We start from the raw sequence: 13325 nt of genomic DNA on the forward strand, positions 1-13325 counted from the left end.
CCCCTAAACGTATGCTGGAATTGGACGAGAGTCAGTCCATTCCCAAGCTTGAGTTGACCGCACTCCTGTTTGGATGCCGACTAGCCCAGTATCTGATAGAATTACGTCCAGAAACATACGTCTCTACGACAGTGTGGTCCGATGCCTCCACGGCCCTGCAGTGGGTACACAGCCGGCAGAGCACGTCCCCATATGTTCTCAATAGGGTTGAGGAGATAAACCGTATTAGGTTGAACTGTCGGTTGCTTCTCAAGCATGTCCCCACGTCCTGCAATCCCGCCGACCTGGCGTCGCGGGGAGTAGCCGCCAAAGTCGTCCTCAAGTCCAACTTATGGCTTCATGGACCAGCCTGGCTGATCGACGTCTCAGCTTACCCGGACCAAAGCAGATTCCCTACTGAATGGGAGATAAAAGCTTGTCCCATCAGACTTCTACCACCGCAAACTCAAAGATTTGCTCATTTCTCATCTCTTGATGAGGCAGTTAGGAGCTATGCAGCCTTGCTGCGCCTGACGAGCGGATGGGCCGAGCAAAAATTCCCCCATTTAGTCCAAAGGTTCCCACGAAGACCACTTACCGCCATCATTCGTGTGTCACAGGCGGCCAGTTACCCCCAAATATTACAACAATTGCAAGGTAAACCCGCCTTGTTGACATCCGATGAACGAGCCTTTATCGGACAACGGAAGCCCTATATTGACAATAACGGTGTTCTAAGAGGCCGATCCCGCCTCAGTGATGCACCCCCGGAGTCCGGCTACATGGACCCCATTCTCCTAGAGTCCCACTGTGCTCTCTGGAAACTTATTGTTGAGCATTGGCATGAAGTGCTGCTGCACTGTAACACCTCCACTCTTCTTGTCCACTTGCGCATGGAATTTTGGGTTCCCCGAATGCGCCAGCAAGTGAAGAAGATTCTCAAACGGTGCATACATTGCAAAAGAGTACAAGGCCAGCCGTACCCAACCCCACCGTTAGCTCCAGTCCACCCTAACCGCCTCAATGCTGAGGTCCCTTTCAGAGTAACTGGACTGGACTACACTGGCGGCTTCAAGGTACATCATTCACATGTGGACATGGTGTACGTACTGCTGTTTACCTGCGCTGCCACGCGGGCGGTAGCTTTAGAAACTACTACTTCCTTGACAGTTGTGGAACTAGTCCAAGCGATACGAAGGTTCGCTGCCCGATTTGGGATGCCACAGTGCCTTGTGTCTGACAATGCCTCAACCTTTCAAGCTGGTCAGACACTCTTGACAGAACTCATGCAACACCCTGTTATCGACGGGTTCAAACGGGCCCACAACCTCACTTGGAAGTTCATCACTCCTCGAGCCCCGTGGCAAGGAGGGTTTTACGAGCGCTTGATTGGGTTTACCAAACTCAACTTGCGCAAAGCCACTTACCGTTGCCACCCTACGTATGATGAGTTTGTGACCTTGGTCCAAGAAGTAGAATGCGTGGTGAATGATCGGCCTCTAACATATCTGGATGCTGACGACCCCACTGATACGCCTTTGACCCCAAGCCACCTACTGTATGGTCGAACCCTCTCATTAGCACCTCAAGTCCACCTGGCTGACTTGACTGATCCTACTTTTCGAGAAGGGGACATCCTCCGCAAAGATTACCAGAAGCTGACCAACATGCTGCAAACATTCCTGAAGAGGTGGAAGTACGACTATGTCAGTTCCCTTCGAGAACGACACCAGAAGTCTAGTCGCCTCCACCCGAACATCCCTAGAGTTGGAGATTTATGCTTGTTGATTCTGGACGAGGTCAATCGAGAGGAGTACCCTTTGACCCGTATACTCCAAGTATACCCAGGTCGAGATGGACACATTAGAACAGTCAAGGTCCGCTCTGCAAATGGAGAGTATGTACGTCCAGTCAACCGTCTCATACCTTTGGAGGTTAACGAAAATGGCCAAACGCTATCCGAACCAAGTGAGGAGGAACCTCCTAACACCCCTCCTCTCGAAAATCTCGACAGTCCTCCTAGAGACCAACTGGCCGAGAGAAATGATGAGACCACAGCCGAAGCTAGGTCTCCTGTAGTCATCGCGGCGCCTCGCCACGCCAGGCCTACACGGGCCTCTGCCGAACGTGCGCGAGCCCTATTCCAGGAGATCTTGTAGTAGCTTTACATAGTCTTCATCAACCATGTGAAGGACTGCTGAAGTTTTGATTTGTCCTTCCCTCCGCTCTTATCTTGCAGTTGTAGTTACCATTTTGTACTAAGTCACAGTTAACTCTGTTTTACTTCCGCTTTTATACGTACCACTTTTGTTTGACTCTCGCTTGTAAATCGTACTTCGCACTCATCTCGTACGCGGTTGCGGTTCAACTTAATGCCAATTGCTGACATAGCATAGCGCAACTAGTCACATTCATTCTTTATTCATTTAGTATACTCATCTCATATACTAACACCTAATCCACATTGCATTAGTCTACACTAACCCTTCTCCTTTTCCTCCCTTTATCCCCAGGGTGTGAAGAATTTTCTTCACTACTCTTCTTCTTCATAGTTTATACGTAGACTTTGTTATTGTTCGTGACGTCACGGTAGGGAAAAATGTGAGTAATGTCTCTTTCTTAAGCGAGTGTCCCAAGATTAATACTTTTGTGTTGTTTGTATACATTATTCTACCGTAAGTGTTTAGGTACAGTATTTTAAATCTCTTAATTACAACTCAAGTCTGCTAGTCTAGGAGGTATGGTTGTCCACACACGTGAGCCCGACTTGCTAAATTACCTTTTAGTTTCATTTTTATTCTGTATGCCAATTGTTTAGAATTAGGATTATCTTTGCCCCCTGGAGTTGCAAGATTTCTCCTTGTATTCTAAATAAGTGTGTTGCATGAAATTCACAAGGCACAAGGTTTTTGAGCCTGTCCTAAATGAGAGTTGGCACCTCAAGACTAGGCCTACGCACCAAGATACGCTTTTTTTTTGGGAAGGAAGGAGGACGCAGCTGACCTGAACTCGACCTCACAAACATACAGGCCACGGTACGAAACGGAGCTGCCCAGTCAGGCTCCAATGTCAACCTCGTGCTCCCACTCTCCATCACTAGCCTGTCCCCTTACACAATAACTAGCCAAGAATACGTCGTAGAAGAGGTCAAGCAAATGACCAGTGTTAGTGCATAGCTGCTAATTCTACAGCACGTCGGTTCCAGTCTTGGGGGCTAGTTGGAGAGCTTGGAGGGGGCCGTTGACTCTGCAAATTAAGTACTGTAGGCCTAGTGAGCAAACTGAAGACCGCCACATTTAGGACACGGGCGCCCACAACATATAAAAATCTTGTGAGTTTAACTAATGGCCATTCCCCCTTTAGATAAGTTTCAATTTCTCATAAGTTAAGTTTAGGTATTATTTTGGCATTACATCTTTCGGGCTGCGTGCATGGAAATTAATGTATTCATATTTTTTTTTTATCTTGGTAATTGCTTGAGGTCACTGACCACATGTTGGAACCTCACAGCATCCTACCGCACAAATTGTTGATCAAAATGTTTTGACTTATTTATTCTGTCTGAGGTTTAATCCACGTGTTAATTCCGTTTAACGTTTTCAAGTTTTGTTGTAAATTCACTTATTCATTTTATCACATGTAAACTTATAATTGAGTTACTGATATTTTTTTCCAATTTTTAATTTGTTGTGTTAAAATCATCGAGTTATTTCCATTCCTTTTTCTGTAATAAATCATTTGGAATAGATTACACATTTTGGTATCTTTAACCACATTATATGAATTTAGCTAATTTATACTATGGGACGGGTCAGAAGTACCCAAGGTGTTGAAAGTAACCTACTCTAAACAGGTAAGTTGGTATCAGCGAGTGTACGCTCTTTTACTTAGTGCTTTGAAGGTGAAGATCCCCATTTAACTTTACTTTATACTTTTATACTCCACTGTTCCCCCCCCCCTTTTTTTTTATTTGTCTCTAGTTGCATTAACGTAAGATACCTGTACAGCATCTCACTGGGGTCACTGGGACGGAATCGAAACAGAGCCTTAGAGTGAGATGACTCTAGCCCTGACAAAGCTAGAGTAGGCCATAAATTATTTCAGAATTAACGTGTGGAGTTCTCCGGCCTCTGGACAGTAAAATTACCTCCTTTTGTATTTGAGTGAAAGGTTAGTGAACTATGGCAGTAAAGTATTAGCAGGGCGTTTGTGTCCCGAGAGTAAGTGCTCATTATCCTCCCCTGTTGAGCTTTGGGTAATTGCCGTAGGGAGACTTTCCTGAACTAAGTTCCCACTCAGCCATTCACATAAAAATTCTCCACAAGAATTAAGGACAGCCTATTTTGACTGATATCAACTGCCCAGTTTAAGAAACAAATCGTTTCGAAATGGCTTATTACTCTAATGAAAACTTTCAGAAGTAAGTCGTATAATTAATTACAAATGGAAATAAAGCTAATCTTAAATCACTGACACCAGCATTACAACATTTCTTTGCAAATTTACCAAAAGAACAGTTAGAAAACTAAGCAAATTTCGTCTTACCTGAGGTTATTATCCTCGTTCACCGAGGTAGTTCTTCCATTGAAATCACAACGAAGAGTGATATAAACAATGGATCAGTGAACCTTGTAAACTAAATGGCAAAATTTGCGGGAACTAATTTTGGTGGATTAAATATACTGGAACCAATAGTTTTTAGTTTGCTAACTTTATCAGTCATTGAAATGTTGTTGGTTGAATATTTCATAAGACATTTTTACGATTGTTTTAATTAAATTATCATAAGTAATTACTGGTTGGGAGTTTTGGTAGGTAGGGCCTATTACCACAGTCATTATTATTATTATTATTATTATTATTATTATTATTATTATTATTATTATTATTATTATTGTTATTATTATTAGCTAAGCTACAACCCCAGTTGGAAAAGCAAGATGCTATAATCCTAAGGGTTTCAACAGGGAAAAAATAGCCCAAGGAGGAATTAAGTAAACAAATAAATTATCTGAGAAACAATGATTAATCAAAATAAAATATCTAAAAAACAGTAACATAAAAAAGATATTTCATAAATAAACTACAAAAAAAGACTGTTCAGCCTGTTCAACGTAAAAACATTTGCTGCAAGTTTGAACTTTTGAAGTTCTATCGATTCATAAAAAGACAATTTCTACTACAGCTTCAAAGAGAGATTCCTGTTAATTTTAGTGTTTTGCAATATTTAAAGTTCCTAGTGGTAACGTCCTTGGCTGGTGAACGCCAGATTTGGGTTCAAGTCCCGCTCAAACTCGTTAGTTTCTTTGGTCGCTGTAACCTCACTATCTTTGTGAGTTAAGGATGGGGTGTTCGGGGGAGCTTATAGGCCTATCTGCCGATTCATCAGCAGCCATTGCCTGGCCCTCCTTGCTCCTAGTTTGGGTGGAGAAGTGTATATAGGGTCAGTCTCTAGAGCATTGTCCTGCTTGATAGGGAAATGTCAATTTCCCTTGTCTCTGCCATTCATGAGTGGATTTTAAACCTTTAAACTAGCATGGATGGACACCAGCCTGGCATTTTCAATAGACCTGTTGTGTCTTATTTCAAATATACATTATGAAATACATAGTTGAACCAATACACACTTCTTATTAAACGAATATAGAATACCCACAAGTTTATTTAACTCCATGAAAAAATTTATTTAGACAGACCAATGTTCACCCTAGCAGTTTAAAAGCATGAGATAAATCTATTTTGCATTTTACTGAAGAATATGTTTATTTCGAGAAAAGGAGTAACATTTGTATAAATAATAAATTTCTTGGTGATAATTGAAGTTTAAATTATATAAAATTGTAGTATTATTTAATTTGTTTTAATATTTCCTATAAATATCACCAGAGTGTCTAATGTAAGTATTTGAAAAGGATGAATTATAAACCACATCGTGAAAAACCATATAAATATATAAATTTATATATTATAAATACATCTTTGTAAACAATAAATTTAAAACTATATTCTCCTGATAGAAGTAAAAAAAAAAAAAGATTTAAAAACGTGTGGAATCAAACAGTAGATGGAAAGCCTGTTCTACCATAACAGTGGTGAAATGTTTATGGTGTTCATTATGTGAACAGCTTGAGTTCCATTTAGCTGGAATTTGAAGTTCAATCTTCCTGCAAATGCTTTTTACGTTGAACAGCCTAACACAAGTCTCTTTTCATAGGTTATATATGTGAGATCTATTTTACGTTCTTGCTTATCTTATAGTAATACTTTATATTTGTTATTCATTATTTCTTATATGTAGTTTGATCATTTCTTTATATATTTCCTTACAGGAGTATTTTGACTGTTGGAGCCCTAAGGCTACTTGTAGTACCATGTCTTTCCAACTAGGGTTGCAGCTTGGTTGGTAACAACAACAACAACAACAACAACAACAACAAACTAACCAACTAACTAATTATACAAAAATGAATAAATAAATATAAAGAAATAAATAAATATATAACTATATAACTATATAACTATATACTTATATAACTATATAACAATATAACTATATAAATATATAAATATATAAATATATAAATATATAAACATAAAAAAACTAAAAAACTAACAAATTAAAACTAAAAAACTAAAACTGAAGCTAATAATAATAATAATAATAATAATAATAATAATAATAATAATAATAATTATGGGATTTACTTCAAAATATTACATTGTCTGATAGGCATCAGTGATACATTAGTTTTCTTTAACTCATAAAAAAATCTTCCCAGTCTGAAAAAAACCATAAAGTGAATTTGAATAATCACCTGGACTCCCTGAATGGTTTCTATTATTTAGATTCTGAAAATTGAAAGCTAGATACTCACCCTTGATTAAAATAGCAATATCATCAGGCGAACATCTGGGAAGAGATTTTCTGTTTGATTATAACAACCAATGGAATCATGTGTTAGTTTAGCTTCCAGGAAAATATATTTAATCGTCGTTTCTTGCTAATAATGATAACCAACCAAAATTTGGAATTACATCTTATTATTCTGAAGCTTATTCTATATATAAATAGATTATAAGACGCTTTAAGGATTAAATATTCTTCCTGTTTACATATTCTTCCTACCTCTAAGTAAAATAAATGTTCTTGAATAAATCCTGATATTTTGTATTAATTCGTTTTTGTATTCTTTAGAATACCACGAACATTTAAATGAGAATCGTTTTATTCTATGTCAGTCTCATACCTTTAGAATAAAATTTAAACCTATAATCAAATACCGATTTTTTTTTAGTCTAATGTCCTAAATTTCACAAACTTTCAAGAAAAATAATTGACATTTTAGGTAGCCCATTGCAAGTCTAAAAAGTCAATAGCCATTACTAATAATTCCTGGTATTTAGACATGTTTAATCCTATTTTTATAAAAGCTAAGAAAATCCAATGAAATAGATTTAGTTTAACAGCAGTTTACACGTTTTCAAAATAGCAGTAATACAATTTTCTCTTTCAAGAACACAACTCAGCTTTACACCTAAATATTGTCTATTTTGTTTATAAGCGATACATACTAAGGTCTATTAAAAGAGATTATTGCCCAGAGCCGTACACAAAGCCCGCTAAAAGCAGATAGGCCGGCATAAGTGCTCGAAATTGAGGGATATGAAGGCTCGAAGCCTTACTCAGCTCAGAAACTATTTCAACAACACTATTTAGCGAGGTGCTCCTGCCATTACCCAAAGTGTGCCTGCATGCAGAGATAATACCGAGCCATAACTTACTAATATAGTTTATACCCTAAACGAGAATCCTTGTATCTCTCTCTCTCTCTCTCTCTCTCTCTCTCTCTCTCTCTCTCTCTCTCTCTCTCTCTGTTAAACTATACCATCAAAATACAGAGTTTTTCGTCTTGTTCATCAACGATCAACTTGGTATATTATTTGGGGAGGGCCTATCAGCTCATATTATACCAGCTCTCTCTCTCTCTCTCTCTCTCTCTCTCTCTCTCTCTCTCTCTCTCTCTCTCTCTCTAAAACTATACCACCAAATTGCTTATGAGTTTTTCTTCTTGTCCATGAGCATCAACTTGGTATATTTTTTTAGGCCAAACATATCAGCTCATATTAGATTCAGCCACCCCCCCCCTCTCTCTCTCTCTCTCTCTCTCTCTCTCTCTCTCTCCTCTCTCTCTCTCTCTCTCTCTCTCCTCTCTCTCTCTCTCTCTCTCTCTCTCTCCTTTTTCTTGTTGTTCACCAACACAGCTTGGTATATTTTTAGGGGGCGACCTATCAGCTCATATTATGACAGCCTGTGGGCTAATTCCATTTATCAGAGACGGGTAACCAACTCATTTCTTATACCTATTTTTGAGGGTCATGTCTTGATTATTTCCTGTCACTTAATGGCAAGTTTTCTTAGTGTTGGGTAATGAAAGTTTTGGTGAGAAAGATTACTTTAGAAATCTGATGCTTAGTTAGTTTGGTCTTTGGCTTTTTAGTACATTATCATTCAAGCTTGAATCCCCATTGAAGATTGAGACTTTTTAGTTATTTTATGGTTTTAGCATTAAGATCTCAATCTTAAGATTAAATATTCTTTAAGCTGGATACTATAATCATTACTTGGTCCTTGGCTCGAGACCACAATGCTATTTAAGCTTAAAAAATATCTTCAAGCTTGATTCATCTTTTAGTTGTACTCTAGTGTTTGCCTTAAGACCTCACACATATTGAAGCTTGAAGAATCTTCAAGCTGGATACCATCTTAGTTGTCTGGTCTTTGACTTTAAACCACGATGCTATTTAAGCTCAAAAACTTTTCAAGCTGGATCCTTCTCTTAGTTATAAAGTATAGTTGTAATTACCTTAAGAACCCAATGTAATTCAAGCTTAGGAAACCCTTCAAACTGGATTCTTTTTCAGTTATATTGAAGTTCTTGCTTTAAGACCCCATATTATTCACGGTTAAAAAACTTTTTAAAGATAGGTACGATCGTATTTATCTAGTTTTAGGTTTAAGACAGCAATTATAGGGTAAAATAGAATGTTACTCTAAGAAAATCTGGCAAATTTTGAGCTTTTCAATGTTGTTATTGAACGATGAAATTTGGACACACACACAATATATATATATATATATATATATTATATATATATATATATATATATATATATATATATATTATATATATATACAATGTATATTATCATTATTATTACTACTATTAATTGCTAGGCTACAACCCTAGTTGGAAAAGCCGGATGCTATAAGCCCAAAGGCTCCAACAGGGAAAATAGCCCAGTGAAGAAATGAAACAAGGAAATTAAACATTATAAGGAGAGTAACAATATCAAAATAAATATCTCCTATATAATCTATAAAAACTTGAACAAAACAAGAAGAAGAGAAATAAGGTAGAATAGTGTTCCTGAGTGTACCCTCATGCACTGAATGATTTTTCCTTGTAAAAAAAAAAAAAAAAAAAACTTAAAATCGAACAAACGAAAATAGATACCGTTATCCGCTATTGTTTCCAGAGCAAAAATTGCTTCCGCTAGCATGCCAGCAAGCAGCCATTTTTTGAATTGCTTTTCCCAGGCACATATTAATGGTCAGCTCTAATGCTTTCGGACGCCATTTGTAAGCAAAACGGGAGCTCCTTTGGCCACTCCAAAGCTCTCCTGGGTGTTTCGGCTGTTGGCTAACACGCGAGGGACCCGTTGGAGCGAACGTAGGGAATAATAGTTGAAAATATGTAATTGCAGTTCGAAGGTTTTTAGGGGCGGCAGTTTTGGTGGAATTTTGTGGGAAGTGTTCGATTTTGCGAAGAGAGAGAGAGAGAGAGAGAGAGAGAGTTATCCTATACAGTAAGCAGATATAAATTGGAGAGAGAGAGAGAGAGAGAGAGAGAGAGAGAGAGAGAGAGAGAGAGAGAGAGAGAGAGAGAGTGTGTGTGATTTTGTATTGATCTAAATTTCTCTTGATTTGAATGTGATTTTGTATTGATCTAAATTTCTCTTGATTTGAAATCACTCTCTCTCTCTCTCTCTCTCTCTCTCTCTCTCTCTCTCCCTCTCTCCCCAAACAATATCCACTTCTATTATTTTTCTATTCATCTGCCGACAAATAAACTTCGGAAAGCAATAAATGTGTCATAAAATTAGATATAGCAAATAACTTTTATCAACACCGATGCTCTTCATTCTCGTATGAAATAAATTTTATAATTATTACTTTTTTATTTTTTTTCTTATTTTTTTATTTTGATTTTCTGAAGTAAATGATTTTATGTTGTAAATAATTTATACCAATGAACGTATTTTTAGCTGATTATTTTTTTGTTTATTTAATAATTTTGTTTCTTCATAATTGATCTCTTATCTAATTTTACCACATATCAACAGTCAAAACCTCGTTTTTTTCGGCTTAGTTTCGCAATAAGATTTTTATTTTGTACATTTTCTAAATTTCTAAGTAACCATACGCTAGGAAATCATCTATGGACCCCTAGCTAACTTTACAACTCAATAATTCACATGAACTTCAAACGGCTTCAACTCTGAAAGAGATTTTTTATAGCTTTGCAAGTCACTAACAGGAATATTCAACCTCTCAGAATAGTTAACCATAACACAAGTTTAGAACGTGGAATAATTCTAGATCCTCTTCTTGACATTTTAAACTCCACGTTTGATACGATCGAAGGAGAAAAGTTTTCTTTCAAAACCATTTCTTTCATGTCTCGCCAGAGCGAGTTCAACTAAATCTTTTCAAATTGAAAAGAAATGTTCACACAGTAATTCTCTTGACTCGTCTGATAACTTAGTAGTGTTTCCGATTTCTTATTCTATCATATATTTCAAGCTCCTAAGGTAGAAGAGAAAATATCTTCTAGAAACTTTTTGAAAGTTCACATACTGACTTCCAATGAAGACAAATCTATATTTTTGAGTATTTAAACATTATGATTCTTCCTTATTGAATATATTTAGAGATATATAAATCTATTTTACCATATTAATGAAAAATGGCCTCTATTTAATATAGATAGGTGTGCATACTTTAAGATTGTGTTATAGATATAAAATTTTAATAAACATAAACCTTTTGTTTTTATCATCGATGATATTTGGCTTTTATCAGTGTACATTTTTCATACACTTAAAATACTTTTTATGAATATTCATTTGATTATGATAATGATAATAATAATAGATATTACAAAAATAGTGATAATAACAAAAGTAATAACGATAATAATGATATGAATAATGATAACAATAATGATGATAATGTTACTGACAGTTTTAGTATTGATGATCATTTTGTTGCTAAGACTTATCTTCAAGTAACTGTATTTACATTTCTTGTAGATACAACAAGAAGGCAGCAGACGAATGTAGGGCATAGATTAATACAGTTAGTAGGTTGGCCAAGGCACCAGCCAGTCGTTGGTATATGGGTACTCTGACTGTCTAGTTAATAATAGATTGGATTTCTTTTTGGTTACGGGTAATTTTTCTTTTGTCTGAATATCTGAATATACACTGAATATACTGACCCATTCGTTACATATTTTTCTTTTTCCTTATACTCTGACAACAGTAAAAAAAAAAAAAAAAAAAAAAAAAAAAAAAAAAAAAAAAAAAAAAAATAATCACTCAAGTGGTTAACTACTACAACGTAATTGTTCAGTCTCTACTTTTCACTTGGTGAGGGTAGAAGAGGCTCTTTAAATATGGTAAGCAGCTCTTCTAGGAGAAGGACACTCCAAAATCAAACTATTATTTTCTAATCTTGGGTAGTGCCATAGCCATAGCCACTGTACCATGGTCTTCGACTGTCTTGGGTTAGAGTTCCCTTTCTTGAGAGTGCACTCAGGAATTCAATATGTTTCCTTATTTTCTTTCCTTACTAGGCTATTTTCCCTGGTAAAGTCCTTGGGTTTACAACATCCTGCTGCTTTTCCAAATAGGGTTTTGGCTTAGATAATAATAATAATAATAATAATAATAATAATAATAATAATAATAATAATATGGGTTGCCAAAGGTATATAAAAAATAATAATAATAATATCACAGTTTCCTGCTCCTGTCTTGAGTTAAGAGTTCTCTTGCTTGAGCGTACACTTAGAAACACTAATCCATCTGTTTCCTCATTTCCTATCCTCACTATGTTATTTTCCCCTTTTGAAGCCCCTTGGCTTATAACACCCCGCTTTACCAACCAGGGTTATAACTTAGCTAGTAATGACGATAATAAAAATCACCCACATTTCCAACTCTCGTGTTAAGTACGCGCAAATTCCACCGTGAATCATACACAAGTTATTTTCGCTCAAGTAATTGCTCCGTGGTTACTTACGAAGTGATAAAGCCTTAGTGGGATCTAAAACTATTACCCGGCTGTTATTTAAGGAGGCTTTGGCTTTTACCCAGAGTGTGTCTGCATGAAGAGATAATGTGAAGCTATAACTTAGGCATGTGGTGTACTTGAGGAAGAAGGCCGTCTCTCTCTCTCTCTCTCCTCTCTCTCTCTCTCTCGTCACATCATATCTACATATAGCAGAACTATCCCTCTCTCTCACCAAGTTTTCTTTATTTAAAAGAACTCTCTCTCTCTCTCTCTCTCTCTCTCTCTCTCTCTCTCTCTCTCTCTCTCTCTCTCTCTCTCCAAGTTTTCTTTAATTAAAAGCTCTCTTCTCTCTCTCTCTCCTCTCTCTCTCTCTCTCTCTCTCTCTCTCTCTCTCTCTCTCATGAATTGTTTTAAGTTAAAACTATCATGTTAAATTATTTCCTTGCATCACAGATTTTTTATAGAAAAACGAGGAAATACAATTTCAGATTATTTTTGATAACTAACGCTTTTGTGAATAAAAATGTACATCACCATTGGTAAATAATGACAAAAATCATACAACAATAACTAAAATTAATAAAAATAACAATAAAAAATCTCATTCTAATAGTAAGCAAAGGTTGAATAAAAGTGAATCAACACCAATTGTATTGTTTTTTTTAAATTCTCAAAGTTTAATGTCAATATAAACTATGTGTAAAATGTCAATATATTATTCCTGTTATGTTTTCCAATATGTTTTTCTAGGTCACATTGTTATTCGATGATAAAATTCCATAACACTTTTAAAGGGCCTTCATTATTTTCTAAATACTTTTTTTTTTAATAAATAGGATATATACCTGTTATCAGATACATGACTGATGTATTCTCAGTTAAGGTGTGATGGGAGACTGTCCGCTATTATTAATTATTATTATTATTATTATTATTATTATTATTATTATTATTATTATTGACAAAATATGAATACGAAAAACCCTCA

Source organism: Palaemon carinicauda, unplaced genomic scaffold, assembly GCF_036898095.1.
Source record: "Palaemon carinicauda isolate YSFRI2023 unplaced genomic scaffold, ASM3689809v2 scaffold194, whole genome shotgun sequence".
Taxonomy (NCBI): Eukaryota; Metazoa; Arthropoda; class Malacostraca; order Decapoda; family Palaemonidae; genus Palaemon; species Palaemon carinicauda.